Source organism: Macaca nemestrina, chromosome 2, assembly GCF_043159975.1.
Source record: "Macaca nemestrina isolate mMacNem1 chromosome 2, mMacNem.hap1, whole genome shotgun sequence".
NCBI classification, from domain to species: domain Eukaryota; kingdom Metazoa; phylum Chordata; class Mammalia; order Primates; family Cercopithecidae; genus Macaca; species Macaca nemestrina.
In genome coordinates, this window is record NC_092126.1 from 84448308 (window position 1) to 84465790 (window position 17483).

Below are 17483 nucleotides of genomic sequence, written 5' to 3' on the forward strand. Positions count from 1 at the left end.
GCACTCCAGCCTACATGATGGGAGCAAGAATCCATCTCAAAAAAAAAAAAAAAAAAAAAAAGAAGAGTACAGTACAAGGTATTTTGAGAGAGGGAAAAAAGAGAGCTCACATTCATGTAAATTTTATTATAGTATATCATTATGACTGTTCTATTTTGTTATTATTGTTAATCTCTTACTGTACCTAATTTATACATTGCATTTTATCACATGCATGTATGTATAAGAAAAAAAATCATAGTGTGTATAGGGTTCAGTACTATTTGAGGTGTCAGGCATCCATTGGGAGTCTTGGAGCATATCCCCCTTGGATGACGGGAGACTACTGGATGTGAAAAGACTATACTATGTTGTGTTGTGCTGCTACTGTGCATCTCTTCCCAATTCCCTGTAACTTGATACTGGCCATGATAAGGGTAGTTTCATACTGAAATTGACGAACACTATAATCACATCGTTTCTGTTTTGTTAATTGTCTAGGCCTAAGGAGGTGATAGAGAAAATATTAATAAAATGCCTGGTGCTTGTAGTAGTTACATCGTGAATAAAACAAAAAATTGAGGAAATATTCTTCTAGTATTAAGAAAAAGTACTGGCCAATTCATAAGGAAGATGTTTCCTGAACAAGTAAAATTTTGGGATACACCTCTGCTGCTTCACTTTCAAATTACACAATAATGTAAAAAGAAAATATCAATATGCTCTTTCATCAACTGTAACCATGACTAGGCTATGGATACAAGAGTTCAACAAAAACCAACAGAAATCTGTCAAATCAATTAGCTATATAGATTTAATGATAAAGAGCATTTTATTACTACTTGTAAATTGTGTGCTACACATCTTTTGTATCAGAACAATTTATAATAGACATATGTGCACGCACATTTTCTGGAGAGCTGGTTGTTAAACACTTACAAGCACACCATTATATCATTCTGATTAGGTGTTCCTTTGTTTAAAATCTCTCAATAGCTCCCTGTATTGGCCTCCTTTTACGGACTACTTCAAATCCTCTCAAACTTGCTTCTTATTCCAGCATTGCCATTGCAGCCAGTTCCATGAAGAATTTAACCAGCTTCACACAAGTGCAAACTGACAAGCTCACTCACCCCTAGACTCCTCTGTTGCTGCTTCATGTGTCGCCCATGGGAACCTGGCAGTCATACATGTGCAATCCAGAAGTGGGGCTGCTTTAATTCAATGGGAAACAAGAAATATAGATAAAAGCCTCTCTCTTTTTTCTCTACATAAACTGTGCTGAGTGCATTTCATAAAACTTCTCAGATGATCTCTTGGAATAAAGCAATCAGCTGCCTATAGCAATGGCACTCCAATAATGCCTCCTTGTATTACTATTGCCTCCTTCCCTAGATGACTGTCTCTGGTCCTTCACCCGCGCTCCCTGGATGCCAACCCCAATTAAACCACCTGGCACAAATCTCTGCATAAGACACCACCTATCATCATAGGATGGGTCCAGACTCCTTATCTTGGCTCTCTGAAACAAGGCCTCCACCTGCTCTTCCTGCTTAATTTCCTAGCATGTCACAACCCGTCACAAAGAACACACATACTCTTACCTATCTCTTGTGTTTTACTCATGCTGTTCCCTCTGCTTAGAATTCTTCCCAAAAGGGTGTTCAGAGAGTTCTAAAACTTTGTAATTTAGTATAACCTCAATATTACAAAGGAGAAAATTGAGGTCCAGCATGGAAAGGTCTGGCCCAAGGTTTTCAATGGCTAATTTAGGATAGAGCTAACCACTGCGCTACTTTTTACAGGCTTCTGCTTCTAGTCCCTACAGTGTCCATGAGTATGTCTATTCCAGTTCTAAGAGTCTACTGAATGAAATGTGTTTCCTCTTTCTACCTCCTAGGATATATGGACTTCCATTTCCCTTTAAACTATTACTCTTTATTGTCTGAAACATTTGTCTCTCCCAAAAGAACAGACAGTAATTTACTCTTACTCAATGATTCAATCCAGTTCCTCAAACATTTGCTGGCCACTTTTTATAAGTATTGACCATGAGTGCAGTGAGGAAGGCGAAAATGAGTAAGATATGTCCCTTACCCAAAAGGATTTTATGATCCAGTGGGAAAGACAGAGTTGTGTATAAATATCTCCATATATGGTGTGATTATTATGATGTAAGAAACAGCCAAAGAGATGTTTAAATTATCTGCTGTAGTTGTTAAAATATATACATAGAGCACATATCAAAAAAGGTTGATATTCATAATTTATAAAATGGGAGGAAGAGTAAGTCAACATACTAAGAAAACCATAGCAAAATGAAGAGCCGAGGAAGAAGACTATTTGCAGATGTAACTATTTCAGAGCTAATGATTGTCATGGATCAACTAATCAACAAACATACAAGTGACTGTTATACACAAGCCATTAACTTTTTGTACAACTATGTTCTATCATATTTCAGACAACAAAAACCCTCAAACCCTTAATTACAATTACAAAGAAACCTTTACCTTTAAGAGTATCTAGTCCACTCCTCTACTGAAGAAACTAAGGCCCAGGAGGTTCTTTTTCTTTTTCTTTTTTTTTTTTTTTGAGACGGAGTCTCGCTCTGTCGCCCAGGCTGGAGTGCAGTGGCCGGATCTCAGCTCACTGCAAGCTCCGCCTCCCGGGTTCATGCCATTCTCCTGCCTCAGCCTCCCGAGTAGCTGGGACTACAGGCGCCCACCACCTCGCCCGGCTAGTTTTTTGTATTTTTTAAGTAGAGACAGGGTTTCACCGTCTTAGCCAGGATGGTCTCGATCTCCCGACCTCGTGATCCGCCCGTCTCGGCCTCCCAAAGTGCTGGGATTACAGGCTTGAGCCACCGCGCCCGGCCGAGGTTCTTTTTCTTATCCAATTATTTGTTCTGAGAGATCCAGCCACCACCAACACTCATCATCAACAATTCAGACTCTGAATCCTCACTCTCACCTTGACTCTTCGCTCTCTCATTTTCAGGAACCAATCAACTACCAAATGTGTGGCTTCTGCTACAGATGCCTCCCATGACTGTATCCCTCCCACCTTCATGCTCTTCTCCAGGCTATCCTTGCTTCTGGGCGGGGCTGCCTCAATAATTCCTAACTGATTCTCCCAAAATCACTCTTTCTCTTCCTGCACCATCTGTTGCAATGCCAGAGCTGCCCTTCTTAAGCATAGCTCTGATCATGCTTTTCCTTTGCTGCCAAACTCCAAAAACCAAGAACGTGTTAGTTTAACTTTCCAGCCCTCTCATTCTGAATTCTACCTGTTCATGGTTGTTCCTCCCTTCACACCACCCCTACTCTCCTCCTGTGCTAGGCTACACTCCCACTCCCATATACATTCTGCACTCTCCCTCCCAACAGGAGACTGTCATCACCAAAATGCCCTACCTGCCAAGGCTTCAAGATCCTGCTTAACCTTTCTGCTTCCATATGGTTTCTCTGATCTTTAGTTGATCATTCATCGTTTACCCCACTTCTCCACACCCTGTTTCCCATTGCATGTTACTTGTACTTATTTCACAGCATTTAATCTTTGAATTATGTTTACTGATGTGTCAGCGAAACCATTAGATCAGTGATTCTCAAATCGCAGTCCCCAAACCAGCAGCATCAGCATTATCTGGGAGCTTGTTAGAAACGCAAATTCTCTGCCCAGCCCAGACCTACTGAATCAGAAACTCTAGGGTAAGGCCCAGCGCTCTGTACTCTCCTGAGCCCTCCAGGGATTCAAGTGCACAGTGGAGTGTGAGAACCACAGCACTAGACCATAAATCCCCAGAGGGCAGTTGCTCTCAGGGTAGTTTCAGAGGCAAACTTAGAAGGTTGTCTTTAAAAAAAAAAAAAAACTACAGCATATTATGGACATTTTTCTTCTGAATACGTATTTTCAAGTAAGCAGTTTTGACCAAAATATATGCAAATATCCTAATAATATGAAAAAAGCTGGCATGTATTGATATGAAGGAAGTTTTCAAATTTCTCACTTATTTATTTTGGGCCTCTTATTTAAAACTGACTGAAGTCAGCTAAATTCTTTGAGGGTTTTTTCCCCCCTCAATCTTTAGAAATTTTTAGAGGCTTATTACTCCCCAAGTGCCATTTTTCCTTATAAGTTGCATGATGGCTGTCATGTGAGGATAATTTTCAAACTCATTTTCCATTTTCCATGACTCATCTGTGAAACAATGGATAACAGCTAAGTGTCACTGACCCTTAAAATGTGAAACCTAAAGAAACATTAAAGGGAAGGAAAAAATTCTCAGGCCATTGAATCCAGGTAACGCTCACCCCTACTTAAGTAAGATTGTCCTATTATATAATCAGCAATGGCAGGAAAGTGGGTTGGACAGGATCAAAGTAGACTGATTAAGATGCTGTGGGATACAGAACTAAATGATAAGGTAGTGTGCTCAGTGAATGACAGTCACTTACACATTCTCTACTAAAGGAATTCTAAACCATTTTTGGAGCACAGAGCAAAGGGTCTAGGCTGGGCCTGTGATACCTCCCTTGCTTCACATCAACTCTCCTACTCATTGAACATATGGCCAATTTTAAATTATGGTCAAATTTTACAGACTCCTTGAGTCCTTGGCCCTAGGAAATCAGGCGTAAGGAAGCTTTTGCTATATAGAAGTCATATTAAGTGCTATGACTTAGAGAATATCAAGTAAATTCAGAAATAAATTCTAGGTGAAATCAGGAGACAGTGTCAATAATGGTCACTGGCATGAGAAAGAGAGAGAGAAAGATTGAGAACTGAATTTTTGCTTTGGAATTTTTGAATTTTGCTTTGGTTGTGTTAAAATAATTCTAATCAATTATGTGAAGTGTTTATTATGTATGCTTAACTTGTGCTTAATTGCAACAATGACTTCTCAACATGTTCCAAATTAATATTGTTGTCCTTTATTTGATTGCAACAGAAAACTCTTCAGGTCTGTCTAGCCAGATCCCAAGGTCCAGCTCTGGGCATATTACCTGACTGTCCTGAGAGCTAAGCCACAAGAGAACTTGGCCATTAGAGAGTCAGCCATGCTGCGATGGGCCTCACACTCTTTTTTGGGAGGACTGTGTCCTCAGTCAGGCATCAGAGCACAAAGGCTTCATGGGAAGCCTACCGCACACTAAGCCACTAACCAACACCTGATTCAGGGGTATCATTCTGGTCCCTTTGACCAGATTTATCTGGTCTCTGAGCATAATTGTCTGCCCACAACTTTCATTAAAAAAGAGGGACTCAGGCCAGGCATGGTGGCTCACGCCTGTAATCCCAGCACTTTGGGAGGCCAAGGCAGGTGGATCACGAGGTCAGGAGTTCAAGACCAGCCTGACCAACATGGTGAAACCCTGTCTCTACTAAAAATACAAAAATTAGCCGGGGATGGTGGTGTGTGCCTGTAATTGCAGCTACTCAGGAGGCTAAGGCACGAGAATTGCTTGAACCCGGCAGGCGGAGGTTGCAGTGAGCCCTGGGCAACAGAGTGAGACGCCATCTAAAAAAAAAAAAAAAAAAAAAAAAAGAGGGACTTGCCTGCAACTAAAACTCTTTCTAAAGTGTTTCTGGGTTTGTGAACTAGCACAGAAATGAAACAAGGCCACCTAAGTGTACTACTTTTCTATTTTAAACCAAAATTAATGACATTCAACAGAAAATCTATAACATTAAAGGAAGTAAAGGGAATGAGATCTTTTTAGGACATTTTCCCCTCTCTAGGAGGTAGAACTTAACTCCCAAAAATATGGGTTGTGCACAGTGACTTCTTTCCAAAGAGTACAGTGTGTAGAGGGAGGAAAAAAGTAACCTTACAATGGAAAACCTTACACACACAACCTCAGTTAGGTGATCAAAATGGACATCACCAGTGATGAGTCATGCTGATAGTATGTGCCCTTGATAAGATAAGTATGGTATTTTACCTCTGTCCTCTCCCTCCCCAAACCCATAATCCCAATGTAATCTTGAGAAAAACATCATAAAAATCCCAACTGAGGGACATTCTACAGAATACCTAACCAGTACCCCTCAAAACTATCAAGGTCATCAAAAACAAGGAAAGTCTGAGCAACCATGATAACCAAGGGAGCCCAAGGAGACACAACTATGAAATGTAGCATGGTATCCTGGGCAAGATACTGGAATAGAAAAAGGACATGGGAGAATATCTAAATAAAGTATGGGTTTTACTTAATAATGCGTCTATATTGGTTCATTAATTATAACAAATGTATCACATACCAATGTGAGATGTTAATAATAGAGGAAACTGTGTACTCCTTTGAAACTTGCTGTAATAGCGTCATGACTTTTCTGCAAATCTGAAACAAACATAATTTTTACTTTTTTATTTTTTATTTTTATTTTTTAGATGGAGTCTCACTTTGTTGCCCAGGCTGGAGTGTAGTGGCGCGATCTCAGCTGACTGCAACCTCCGTCTCCCTGGTTCAAGCAATTGTCCTACCTCAGCCTCCCAAGTAGCTGCAAATAAAGGTGTGCACCACCACAACTGGCTAATTTTTGTATTTTTAGTAGAGATGGGGTTTCACCATGTTGGCCAGGCTGGTCTCAAACTCCTGACCTCAAGTGATCCACCCACCTTGGCCTTCTAAAGTGCTGAGATTACAGTCATGAGTCAACGTGCCCAGCCCAAAAATAATTTTTAAAAGGCAAATATACAATAGTACATTTTTGAAATGAGATGCTCTGATTGAATGTGGTGTTTAGAGACGCTCCAGAATTCTGCTGTCTACATCCCTGGACCCAATCTCTACTCCAATGCCAGCCCACCTGTCTTAGTCCATTCAGGCTGCTATAACAAAATACCATAGACTAGGTGGCTTATAAACAACAGAAACTTACTTCTCACAGTTCTGGGGGCTGGGAAGTCCAAGATCCAGGTGCTTGCAGATTTGGTGTCTGGTGAAAGCCTGCTTCCCCAGTGGCTGCCTTTTCACTAACCCCTCACTTAGTGAAGAGAGCCAGAGGTCCCTCTGGCCCCTTTTATAAAGGCACTAATCTCCTCGATGAGGGCAGACCCACTGTGGCCTAATCACCTCCCAAAGGCCTCACCTCCTAATACCATCACCCCTTGGGGTGAGAATTTCAACAAATGAATTTGAAGAAGACAAACATTCACAACACCGCACTGCCCTGAAACAAAGCAGTTGGAAAATCACTATCAAGGAAAACTGGAACATAGAATCATTATAAAAGGCAGCCCATTTCAGGTGGCCTGGCAGGATTCTGCTGCACAATTCAGTCCTGCCTTTGGGTGACTGCATTAGACTATAAACTGTGGGGCTGGAACCACATTTTAGACTCACTAGCCTAGGCCTAGTACTGTGTTAGCACCAAAAAGACTCTGTGCTTGATAAATTCTTCAACACCATCCTGAAAAGGGGCTACTGCAAATACAGGATGAAAGCTTTCACTGCCAACCTTATTGGCCTTCCAGGCAATGGATCTACAAAAATTACTTCACCGTTAGTCAAACCTACCCCATGTATCTGGTGAGATCAGATAGGATGAACATATCCAACATGCGTTTCTGGCATGCCTTTCTTTTTGTTACTTGTTTGTTTTTGTTTTGAGACAGAGTCTTGCTCTGTCACCCAGGCTGGAGTGCTATGGCACGATCTCAGCTCACCGTAACCTCCACTTCCTAAGTTCAAGCAATTCTCTTGCCTCGGCCTCCCAAGTAGCTAGGATTACAGGCAGTCACCACCACACGTGGCTAATTTTTGTATTTTTAGTAGAGATGAGGTTTCACCGTGTTGGTCAGGCTGGCCTTGAACTCCTGACCTCAAGTCACCCACCTGCCTCAGCCTTCCAAAATGTTGGGATGACAGGCGTGAGCCACCATGCCCAGCCTATGGACTGCCTTTCTTACAAAGTGATACACATTTCCCTAGTCCCCATGACGCTACCAAAAACCACCCCTGGTGGAACTCAAAAAAGGGAGGAAACAGGAGTTTCCCCAAATCAGTCTCATTTATGTTATGTTTAATCGATCCATTCTATCGCAGATTATACACCCACATGACAAATAGATGCAACTGAAACAAGATTTTGCAAGCTCTCTGAAAATGAAAGGAGGCATTCACATAGAAAGCTACAGATTTTATTTCTCATCAGTTGAGAGCAGCACTTTGCTCCAAATTGCAGTAATATCTCAGCAATGAATCACTGTCATAAAAACAGCAACATCTGTGAGGTCAGAAAAGAACAATTAGGAAAACAAATGAATCTCTTGGGAACCAGGGTTCACACTAACATCATATATTTATATAATAACTTGGAAAGGTAGTCATTCAACAAGTAGTTAGTGAGTACCTACTATGTGTCAGGCAAGTCCCTACTCTCATAAAGCTTAAGTTCTTGCATAGAAAACCCAGTAACCAAGAAAACGAGAAAAGAAAAAGAATTTCAGATGGTGGTAAATGCTAGCATGAAAATAACCCCAGGTAAAAGGCTGGAACAGGATCAGGTAGCAAGCAACGCAATGTGGACTGTGAGGTGAGGCAGCTTTCAATGGTCAGGGAAAACCTTTCCAAGGAGATAACATTTGACCATTTTGTCATTGATCCAAATGACAAAAAAGAAGCAAGCCATGCAAAGACTTAGGAGAAGTGTGCTCCAGGCAGAGGGAATAGCATGATTCAAAGGCCCTAAGATGGAACAAAGCTTGATGTGTTCTAGAAACAACCTTCCTAACAAACTCTGGAGATAGGCAACTGTAGTCCAGAAAGGTGAAAAACAAGTTTTTCGAGGTTACACAGATGCTAAAGTAGAAATGAAACTTAGCACACCTGACTCCTCTGATAGTCTCCCTGCAACACACTAGCTGCCTCGCTAGTTAGAAACCCAGGCTCCAAAGAACTGAGCACGAAAAATCAGGCTCTGGTATGAATGACAGGCCAATGGGGAAAAGAGTGGCCCCTGATTACCAAGGTTCACAGGATCAGAATTTGAGTACAAACATAAAAATCAAGGCTACCATACAATGTGGCCGGGGTCCAGCAGCCCAAATGACCTGATTCTAAGCACGGTACACAGGTGCCAGGGCTGGAGAGCAAGAGCCCACAAGAGGGGCCCAGAAGGCACATGGGGTGATCATCAAACTCCCAAGGGAATTTACAAAATACTACTTTGAGTCCCATTCCTCAAAAATCTAAATTTATTACATATGTGATAGAACTTGGAAGTTTGTATTTTAAGAAGTTCCCAGGTGATTTTGTTTAGCCAGACCTTGGAACTACTGTGATGGAGAAGGAGGGAAGGCCAGCTCTTCAGGAGGTTGCAGGGAGAATTCTATCTCTACAAAAGGATAGAATCAAAGGTTAAATTGAATGCAATTGAGACCTGTACCAGACCAGATAATAGGCACAAAGAGATTAGAACATAGCATAACTATATGTATTCCTTTCCCCCCAACCACATCGCCAAATTCAGAATCACTGTGACAGTTGAAAGAAAAGTGCACGACAAATCTCTTTGATCATAATGAGAAAAAAAGGGGGGGTGGTGGAGAAGCTCAGATATCCCCCTTGGGCAAAGCCAGTGGTGTGCTGACAAATGCTTAGCAACCAGGTTGGGGTGGAGGAGAAACCCTAAGTGTAGTGTGTGCCAATTTCCACAGTGTAAATATTCCTGGAAGGCCAAGGATCACGAGGTCAGGAGTTCGAGACCAGCCTGGCCAACATGGTGAAACCCTGTCTCTACTAGAAATACAAAATAAGCCAGGCGTGGTGGTATGCACCTGTAATCCCAGTTACTTGGGAGGCTGAGGCAGGAGGCTGAGGCAGGAGAATCGCTTGAACCTGGGAGGTGGAAGTTGCAGTGAGCCAAGATTGCACCATTGCAGTCCTGCCTGGGCAACAAGAGTGAAACCCTGTCTCAAAAAAAGAAATTCCTACCATGGCCACCTCTAAGTTACCAACATGATATCACTAGAACATGCAGTTTGGGGAAGGCGTGCAGCAGGTACAGTATTTTCACCATATAGAAATAATAGACATAAATAGCATAGAGAGCAATACATTTAGTAAAATAATTAGTAAGTCAGAGGTGTGGGTATTTATTATCTTTTAAAAATAGTTTTAACATCACAGTGATGTTAGTGCCAAAAATATACTTCATCCCCAAATTCTGTACTCCTACCTTATTTCTTACATTTTTTTATTCCAAAGCAGGAATAATGGTGACACTTAAAAAACAGTATCTAAAACTTCATCTTCACTTTTTCCCTATTCTTAGCTCCTTTGGTTAAATTTCTCACTTTTGGGTCTGCATCTTCAGAGAACCACTGCCCTACACATCTGGAAATGTTTTTCTGTTCCAAGTCATGAATCTCCAATCCCAACCCATGGCTACCTACTCGAACTCTTTATTTCAAAGGACTCCTTCATCAGAACTTGGGCAGAAAAAGATCAATGAAGTGAGTACAGCTGTTTACCCAAAATGCCACAGACTGTCCATTCCACATCTACACATTTTATTTTTAAGAATAGTTAAACGGCACCATGGAGCAAATAAATAAGTACAACATTAATTATAAAGACTTATTTTCTGGAAATACCTATGTATTTTTAACAAAATGGATTACACCTTCTCCCTTCATCCATGTACCCTGTCATTCAGCTCACATCTATTGTACACTACAATGGACACTGGAGACACAAAAATGACAAAAACACAGTCTGTGACCTCAAGAACCTTGCCCTGTCACAGGGAAGACCATCAATAGAAAAAATAACGGCAAATCCAGTGATTCTAATATCACACTACATATAAAATCCACCCACGGAAAGTGGCATAAACCAAACTAGACTAGACTGTTATGAAGATCCCAATCAGGGGCCAAGAGTTCCCTTGTATCTTATTGTCCACATGCTTTGTTGATTAGCAACAGTTTAAACATTAAGATCCCATCAAGATAAACCAAAGGAAAGATCATTTGCAACTGCTTATGATATTTTGAAGGCATCGTCCGGTGGTAACACACTGAGACGCAGGCTTTTTGTAAAGAACTGACAAAGGTATTAGCTCCATGCTTCCTATCTATGGCCCTCTGCCAATGCCTCGTCTCTGCACTTGTTTCTCCCCTCCCTTTCTACGGCTTTCCTTTTCCCCATGTTTATTCCTATTCGCCTTCATCTAAATGTGCCATCTGTAAAAGCCTACTTTGAAAAAGATCACTGTTAAATTCTGAACCCTTATTTTCCTGTTCTTAATATAAAGTTCATAAGTTTACGGCCTTAGAAGTGTCTCTCTCTCTTTCTTAACAAAAGAACTGACTAAACCAAGTTATTTTTATTTCCATGTTGATTTTGGCTGATTTTCTTTTGTGCGTCAGAGGCTTCCAAAAGGTTCCCAACTCTAGATCCAAAAAGTTCAAAAAATGATTGAGTACAGAATAAAATCTTGCCCTCATCCAGAGGGGAGCTGAGGGTCATGGGCATTAGCAGCAACAGGGGAAGCAATCCAGGATTCTGGAGCCCTAGGAAGCAAGACCTCCCATGACCCAGTCGGCCATAACGTGGGCCCTTATTTAGTAGATTAGCTCTAGTATGGTCATAACAATTTTTAAAATATTGAAATGCTTCCCTCTGGATTGGCAAATAACACCCAACTCCTCCCAAACACAGCCCTGGCCTCCCAGACTCTCCCAGGATCCCTGGCCCAATCTCCTCACAATCAGGGAGTTAAGGCCTGGCCCAGCAGAGGATCTCCAGGACCCTGCCCCAGTGCTTCTACCCTTGGACATACCCATGTTCCACCTTAATTTCTTCTTCCGAAAAGTAAAGGACTTGAACAGATTGTCTGAGTTGCACTATAATTGCGATTACGTCAAAGAACAAAGACAAAATGGGAATCAAAAAACCTTAAAAAAAAAGTTTGTTAGGAGGATGGAATCACAGGTTATGTTTTTTTCTAAACAGACAGCAATGTCAAAACTCTGGGTGCAAGCTGCCAGAGATGGATCCCCAGCTCTGCCATGAGCTAGTTGTGGGATCTCACTATGCCTCAAACTGCCTCATCTATAAAATGGGCATAGGCCAGGCACAGTAGCTCACACCTGTGAATCCCAGCACTTTTCGAGGCCAAGATAGGAGGACCATTTGAACCCAGAAGTTTGAAACTAGCCTGGGCAACATAGCAAGACCCCATCTCTACAAAATAAAATACAGTAAAACAAACATAAATAAATAAATAAAATGGCCATAATAAGATTACCTACTTTACAGGGTTGTTTGAGGGTTAAATGTATTCATGTTTGTAAAATGCTTAGACAAGTGCAAGGCACAAAGTAAACACCATGTAAGTGTTTATTAAATAAATAATTGATTTTATTCTGCCGCTGTAATGTTTGCTCAATAAATTTAAAAATTAAGAAAGTTTTGCAATAGGAAAAAAACCTGTGATACTATGAAACACTTATATAACATACACTTTTGCTTAATAACCCAGCACTAAAACAGCTGGGGTCCAGATTTTACACTGCAGTGTGAATTTAGGGAAACTAACACACTGGAATGTGTTCCCACTGAAGCATAAGATTGTATGATTCTCTTTGTAACCAGAAATGTCACAGGCCTATGGGAAAGTTGGGTTTACATGTTTCTCATTTTAACCCTGCGACAACTTTTAACCGCACCCCCCCAGCAAATACATTTTATTTTGTGGTGCTCAGACTTAAAGGATTGTAAACATAAAACCAGACCTTGCAAAGTTACAGCTTTTCTTGTGAACACAATGACTCAGCCTAACTACAAGTTTAAAGAGACATATCTTATGTGTTGGGTCCCGTAGTATCAATCTTTAGTAAACACCTGGGATGGACAGGAAATTGCTACATGTAGTTTCAAGTTTGATCAACATTGCCTTTAGTTACTAAGAAGGCAACATTACCTGAGTTCAAGCATAATTTAGATAGGTACTATTGCACTGCTAAAGACAACAACACTGACAATTGCCATTTTTCTGATAGATACTCAGGAGAGGAAATGATCAATAACAGTAACTGCCTTACGTGTTCCTTCCTCTTGATAGCTAAACCCCACAATACCCTTAGATAAAAGTTTAAATACATCACAAGTTTATTTTCAAACAGTAACGTATTAGGCCTTTCCAGCTGTAGATAAAATTTGTTAAACAGTCTGGTTATGGCTTTTTACCTTTTCTCTTTTAAAAGTGCATTTCTTGGCTGGGTATGGTAGCTCATGCCTGTAATCCAGCACTTTGGGAAGCCGAAATGGGAGGATTGCTGGAGCCCAGTTATTCAAGACCAGCCTTAGCAACACAGTGAGACCTCATCTCTACAAAAACAAACAAACAAACAAAACTGGCCAAGGGTGGTGATGCACACCTATAGTTCCAGCTACTCAGAAACTGAGATGGGAGTATCACTTGAGCCTGGGAGGTCAAGACTGTTGTGCCACTACACTCCAACCTGGGCAACAGAGTGAGACCCTGCCTCAGAAAAAAAAAAGTTTAAAAGGTGCATTTCTCTAAAGCTACGAGAAGGAACTCAAACCTTGCTTAGTGATAAAACTAAAGCCTGCAACACAACCATTATCATTAAAATGTTATTAAAACCCTGTAAGAAAGATGAAGAGTCTTGTGGATGGATGGTGGTGACAGTAGCACAATAATGTGAACGTATTTAATGCCACTACATGCACACTGAAAAATGGCTAAAATGGTAAATTTTATGTTGTGCATCTTTTACTACAACAAAAGTGAAATTAAAAGAAATTTTTTTTTAAAAAAATCCTGTAAGAGAACATTTATATACTGTTGGTTGGAACGTAAATTATTTCAGCCACTGTGGAAAGCAGGTGCAGATTTCTCAAAGAACTCAAAACAGAACTACCATTCAACCCCGCAGCCCATTACTGCGTATATATCCAAAAGAAAATAAGTTGTTCTACCAAAAACACACACACATTCATATGTTCACCACAGCGCTATTCACAATAGCAAATGGAGTCAACCTAGATGCCCATCAACTGCGGACGGGATAAGAGAAAATGTGGTCCATATGCATCATAGAATACCATGCAACAATAAAAAATAACACAATCATGTCCTTTGTAGCAACATGGATGCGGATAGAGGGCATTATCCTAAGCATATTAAGGCAGGAACAGAAAATCAAACATCGCATGTTTTCACTAATAAGTGGAAGGTACTACAGCTGCTGGGGAGGCTGAGGCAGGAGAACGGTGTGAACCCGGGAGGCGGAGCTTGAAGTGAGCCGAGATTGTGCCACTGCACTCCAGCCTGGGAGATAGAGTGAGACTCTGTCTCAAAATATATATATATATATATATATGGTAAACATTGGGCACTTATGGATATAGAGATGGCAACAATAGACGCTAGGAACCACTAGAGGTGGGAGGGAGGAAGGAGAGCAAAAGTTAAAAAATTATCAGGTACTATGCTCACTACCTGGGTGATGGGATCAGTTGTACCCTCAACCTCAGCTTCATGCTACATGTCCGTGTAACAAACCTGCACATGTATCCCCGTATCTAAAATAAAATTGGAAATTTTTTTTAAAAAAAATGACAGTCCTACTTTTCCTTCGGAACAAAAATAAATTAAAAACCATGTAAGAGTTAAAGGTAAATAAAATTTCTAACTATGTTTTTAATTAAGAAACACTAAGTAATCATACAACTTTCAAGAAGCACGGTTCCCCACCACCTAGTTATAAGTAAGTCTACAAACCTAAATGAGCATTGTACAGCACTTACTATAGTTCATAATTATTCTGTCATCAGGAACAAACATTGTAAAGACATTTTTTCCTCAAAGCCTTAGTATTCTTTTTTTTTTTTTTTTTTTTGAGACAGACTCTCGCTTTTTTTTTTTTTTTTTTTGAGACAGACTCTCGCCCTTTCAGCCAGGCTGGAGTACAATGGCATGATCTCGGCTCACTGCAACCTCCGCCTCCCGGGTTCAAGCGATTCTCCTGCCTCAGCCTCCCGAGTAGCTGGGATTATAGGTGTGTGCCACCACGCCCGGCTAATTTTTGTATTTTTAGTAGAGGCGGGGTTTCACCATGTTGGCCACGCTGGTCTCGAACTCCTAACCTCAGGTGATCCGCCCACCTCAGCCTCCCAAAGTGCTGGGATTACAGGCGTGAGTCACCGCGCCCAGGCAGCATTCCAACTTTTTATATGGATTGTTAACTGTACTGGTTCTTGAGAAGCCAGACTGGGCGCTTATACAATTAGTCCAAAGATCCCCAAACAACATTTAAAGGCTGTCTACAAATTCAAGCTAAAAGACTGTGTACAAATTCACTTGTGTGTCACAAAACATTTAATATCGAAAGAGATTCTTATTCAAATAGGCAGTGTATAAATGTGGTGTCTGTTAACAGTTCAAATGGCAGATTCCTTTCCTTCTTTAAGTTTTAATTGCAACACCACGAATTAAACCATTTAACATACCTCAGAGGTCTCTGGGTACCTAGTCTCTCAGAGGTCTTTGGAGGCCCACAAAGGCTTATCTTAACTAAAATTGGCAGGGTTGGCTGATAAAGTTAACGGAGCTCCCCATTCTGGAGAAAGACTTAGTGATAGTCAAACGAAGAAACTGTTGTGGTCTGTTCTGAAAAAGCTACTCGTATTTAGTGCTTCACAGAGGAAGTAAAGAAGGCAATAATCCCAGATGAGGAGGAGCAAACACAGGCGTGGCGGTAGTTCAGGACTGAGTCTACAAGGGCGGTTCTCAAGGGCGTCACAAAATCCTTTGGAAGGCTTGGAGGACCGCACTCCTGGATCTGAGCCCTAGGTCCCAAATACCTTGAATCGTACTGTGACGAACAAGACCCTTTACACACGCCCTGCTGCTCGCCCCCGGGCCCCCCGCCCCGCCTCCGAGTGGTCACATCACATGGCGAGAGGCGCGGACACCCGCGGCTGTGACCACACCCCCGGGACCGTGTTCTGAGGGCTGGGCTCGAAGCTTTGGGACGCGGCACTTCCTGGTTGGTACGGGATGCTGGTCCCATCGCCCCCACCAGCCCAGTCATGCCACCGCGCCTCCGAACCAAGGGCGCCCGGATGACCTGGGGACACCACACACACTGCACCCGAAGCCCCGCGCCGGCGGGGCGGTGCATCCTGCAGAGGACGCCCGGGCTTCAGCCTGGAGCCTGCGCGGCTCTGCGCTCCAGGCAGCCGCCCGCGCTGCAAAAGTGCGTGCCTGAGTTGTCAGCTTTCACCCTGCAGGAATTCCACCCGAAGCCGTGCAAGGGAGGCCCTTGGGGATCGCTGGGGAGTCCGCTGCCGACTCACTCACTGAAGTCCCGTCCAAGTTGGGCGGGGAGCGGCCAGTTGACCGGGTTGGGAGCCAGAAGGGACTGAAAGCGAAGGAGGGGAAACCCGGCTCCCACAGGCGCCGGGTGATGCTGGTCTCGGCGCGGCTCCTACCTGCAGGGCGAAGGGGCCGCTAGCACCTGCGCGTTGGCTGCGGACTCTCCAGGCTCGCGTGCCTCTGGCACAGCTGGAGCTCAACGGGAGAGAGGCGGGCGGGAGGGTGCTCTGCGCTGCGCGGCCGCCAGGAACTCTCCGCCCGGATTCGCCCCAGATTCGCAGGGGTGGAGCGAGGCGGTGCCGGGTCCTGGGGCGTCGCGGTGCAGGCTGGCGGCCCCAGCGGGGCGGGTCTCGCGGCTGGGCCTCTGATCGCCCGCTTTCCTTGTTCTCTCTTTTCTCAAAGTTTCATGACTCGACCGCATTACACTAGGGCATGCTAGCTAGCAGGACCATTATCAGGTCGTCTTGAGCCGCCAAGGGCCAGCCACCGTTGCCGGAGCTTTGCCTATCATACCTATTCCTCGACTACTGCGGATAGTAGCCACAACTGGTCCAACTTGTAAGTAAGGAATCCGCAAATCAAACGGCTAAATAAATTGCCTGAGGCGACATAATTAAGAGACTGGAGCTTTGCTGGCGTCTTTATAAGACTTACACCTCCTTAGGGAAGTGTTAACGCCAACTTACAGGTAAGGAAATGAAGGCTCAGAATCATGAAGTAACCAGCCTGAGGTCACACAGCTTAGATGGAGGGGGATGGGAATTTGTGTCCCGATGTCTCTAAAACTGGGTGTAGTTCAGAAATCTTAGTATAAAATAATAAATTGGGAGCAAAACAAGGAAAAGACCCAGTCCACCTATGGAACTGTTCAAACATGGCAATTTTGCTGTTTTTAGTCCACTTAGAATGAAGTCTTAAGAAAAAGAGAACCAGTTGTCATGTGGCTTGAATAAGCAGCCCTTTGGGAATGTAATTTTGAATATAGGCCAGTTCCAACCTCATTACACAATATTGCATCCCGCCAAAGCCAAGGGAAGCAATGGCCTCCCCATGCACCAAACTGCTAATAACGTCAGCCACTTTAAAGCATTTAGTGGATATTACACACCGAGACTGGCCAAGTTACATAATGTCTTACTGCA

At 42.6% G+C, this 17483-nt stretch overlaps 1 protein-coding gene across 2 annotated transcripts in view; it reads right to left on the bottom strand.

Moving 5' to 3' along the window:
• Nucleotides 1-16594, bottom strand: part of LOC105465688 (phospholipase D1) — a 206611-nt gene extending 190017 nt beyond the window's left edge. Inside the window, exon 1 of one of the 2 annotated variants that reach the window (XM_011714270.3) lies at nucleotides 16458-16594. The gene's annotated coding sequence lies outside the window, so the exon portion shown is untranslated. Of the gene's footprint in view, nucleotides 1-15473; nucleotides 15595-16457 lie in introns of those variants that run through there. The other variant, XM_071091242.1, reaches the window with a different exon arrangement.
• Nucleotides 16595-17483: the final 889 nt, after the last annotated feature.